Here is a 3,618-nt window from a genome sequence, read left to right on the forward strand (position 1 = left end):
TCCAGCCACTCATCCATGCTGACCCCCTTGGTATTCTTTTTTTTTTTTTAATTAATTAATTAATTAATTTTTGGCTGTGTTGGGTCTTTGCTGCATGCGGGCTTTCTCTAGTTGTGGCGAGTGGGGGCTGCTCTTCATTGCGGTGCGTGAGCTTCTCATTGCGGTGGCTTCTCTTGTTGCGGAGCACGGGCTCTAGGGCACGCGGACTTCAGTAGTTGTGGCTCGCGGGCTCTAGAGCGCAGGCTCAGTAGTTGTGGCGCACGGGCTTAGTTGCTCCATGACATGTAGGATCTTCCCGGACCAGGGATCGAACCTATGTCCCCTGCACTGGCAGGTGGATTCTTAACCACTGTGCCACCAGGGAAGCCCAGTTTAGTTTTGTTTTGCTTTTTAATCCACTGTGACAGGTTTTTTTTGTTTCACTTATTGTATTTAGACCACTGATGTTTAAAGTGATTATTGATATAGGTCGATTAATATCTACCATATTTTTACCATTTTTTATTTGTTGCCCTTGTTCTTTGTTTCTCTTTTGTCTTCCACTTTTCTTCTGTCTTCTCTACCTTTTAGGGGACATTTTACTTGATTCCATTTTTTCTCTTCTCTTAGCATATCATTATAACTTTTTTTTTTTTTTACATTTTTAGTCATTGCCCTTGAGTTTGTAGTATACATTTACAACTAACCCAACTCTTCTCTGAAGTAATACCATAACATTTCACTGGATGTGCAAATTCTCTCCCTTGCCCCTTGTAACATTTCTGTCATTCATTTCACTCATCCAAAAGCTATAATTACTGAATATGTTGCTGCTATTATTATTTTCAACAAAATGTTATGTCAGATTAATTAAGAATAACAAAAACAATTTAATTATTACCTTCATTTGTTCCTTCTCTAACACTTAACCTTTATCATTTACCTTCTTCCTGATGAATTTCTTTTAACATTTCTTGCAAAGCGGGGGTATTGGTGACAAATTCCCTCAATTTTTTTGGAAGTCTTTATTTCTCCCTCACTTGAAAGATAATTTTGCTTGACACAAAATTCTAGTTGGGTGGTTTCTCTTTCAACACACTGTGTTTCACAAAACTCTCTTCCTGCTTGCATGGTTTCTGAAAAGAAAAGTCCAATTTACTTCTTATCCTTGTTTCTCTGTAACTAAGGTTTTTTTTTCCCTGACATTTCAAGACTTTTTTTGTTTTTGATTTTTCTTGAGTTTGAATATATATTTCTAGGTGTGCATTTTTAGGGTTTTTATCCTGTTTGGTGACCTCTGAGCTGCCTACATCTCTATTTTGGTATCCATTATTAATCTGGGGGAAAATCTCACTCATCATTGTTTTACGTATCCTGTTTATTTCTTCTGCTTCATGTATTCCCATTTTGTATATGTTACACCTTTTTTAATTGTCCCAAAGCTCTTGGATTTCTGTTCTGTCTTTTTACCCTTTTCTTATCTTTGCATTTCAGTTCAGAAAGTTCTAGTGATGGCTCCTCAAGGTTGCTGATTCTTTTTTCTCACACATTTCCACTGTAATGGTCAGGTCCCCCCCAAAAAGGAATTCTTTATTTTTGTTCTGTTCTTTTGTTTTCTTAAAAATTTCTTTGCTTTCCCTTTGGTTCTTTTTTAGAGTTTCCAGCTCTGCACATGTTACCTATCTGTTCTTGCAGGTCATCCATTATTTCCATTAGAGCACTTAGCATATGAATCATGGTTGCTTTAAATGACTGGTCTGATAATTCCAGCATATATCTGCTACATCTGAATCAGGTTCTTTTGCTTGTCCTAATCCCAGAGATGTGTTGGGGTTTTTTTTTTTCTCTTTTTTTCCCCTCCTTTTTTTGGTTATTTTTTTAGGAGATGTGTTTTTTAAGTCTTTTATTGTGCCTTTTAATCTTTTGTTGAATACCAGACATGACGTACCATGAAAAGGAACTGAGGTTTTTAGGCCTGTAGTATGAGATTTTAGGTTTATCTGACTAGGGTTTGGAGTTGTTTATTATTTGCTGTGGCTGTCAGAGGCTAAAATATCTTCAGGTGTCCTTGCTTTTGTCTCCCATGTCATCTTTAGGAGTACTATAGAGACTTGTAAATAAGTTCTGAAACATACAGTTCGGTCAGTGTTTTATACTGTTATTAGGTGTCTTCTTGATGTGGTGGTATGTTGAGGGTGGAAAGGAAATGTTTTATAGTCCCATGATTGGGTCTCAGTATGTGACCATAGTCTGTGACCTTCTATGGTATAAGAAAGATATTTGGTCTTTGTCCATGGTTCTTAGCAAAGACCTCCTAAAGCCCTTGGAATTTCCCATGTGATAGTAGCATCTTACATTCTAATGAGGCAACTGTTGCCAGACCCATAGATGATTTCATGATGGGGGATGGTTACCAGGAAGAACAAGCTATGATTAGAGGCTTAGAACTTCCAGCCCAGCCCACCCTCAAGCCCCCAGTGTTGAAAACTCCATCAAAACCCCTAAACTTTGGGATTCAGAGATATCTGGGTTGGTGAACACATCACTGTGCTGGGAGGCTGTCATGCCAGGAGAGGGCATGGAACCTTCCTACCCCTGTTCCCCTACTTTGCCCTGTGCACCCTTTCCATTTGGCTGTGCCTGACTTGTATCTTTTAAAATAAACTGATAATAATAAGTAAAGCATTTTTCTTAGTTCTAATAGTCGTTCTATCAAATGAACAAACATGAGGGGTTATAGGGAACTTCTGAATTTGTAGTCAGCCATCCAGAAATGTGTGTGGCCTGGGCCTTGCATTTGCAGCTGGCATCTGACATGGGGGCAGTCTTGTGGTGTTGCAGGAAGGATAACCCCTTCCAGGGCCTGAGAATGGGCTCCTGTCTAACACTCAGAAATGAATTGTCCAAGGAGACACACATGCTGACAAAGCGAGAGATTTCATTGGGAAGGGGCGCCCAGGTGGAGAGCAGCAGGGTAAGGGAACCCAGAAGAACTGCTCTGCCACATAGCTCAAAGTCTCACGTTTTATAGTAATGGGGTTCGTTTCTGGGTTGTCCCTGGCCGATCATTCTGACTCAGGGTCCTTCCTGGTGGCACGCCCATCGCTCAGCCAAGATGGATTCCAGTGAGAAGGATTCTGGGAGGTTGGTAAGATATATGGACTGGCATCTCTTCTCTCCTTTTGACCTTTCCCAAATTCTTGCGGTTGGTGGTAGCTTGTTAGTTCTGCATTCCTTACCAGAACCTCCTGTTGTAAGATAACTCATTGCAAGTGGTTACTATCGTGTCTGGCCAGGGTGGGCAGTTATGGTCAGAGGTTCCCCCAACAACAGGACTGGGCCCTTCAACTGTGGAATCTGGTGTTAATTTTGGTTAGTGGTAGAATTGAGTTGTAAGACACCCAGTTGGAATTGGAGAGCTGGTGAAGTGGTTTCGGAAAACACACCACGTGTTTGCTGTTGGGGTTTAAACAAAACAAAACAAAACTCTCAACCTCACAACTCTTTCTGAGGTCCCTCTCTCCCTCAACTTAGGTCAAGCAGAAAGGCTAGAGGAGACTCAAGTTAGCAATTTCCCCTGTTGCCAAAAAAACCTTGGCTCTCTGTGCACTGATGCTGAACAAGAATATGGAGACAGAG

The sequence above is a fragment of the Balaenoptera ricei genome, chromosome 3 (genome assembly GCF_028023285.1).
Source record: "Balaenoptera ricei isolate mBalRic1 chromosome 3, mBalRic1.hap2, whole genome shotgun sequence".
Lineage (NCBI taxonomy): Eukaryota > Metazoa > Chordata > Mammalia > Artiodactyla > Balaenopteridae > Balaenoptera > Balaenoptera ricei.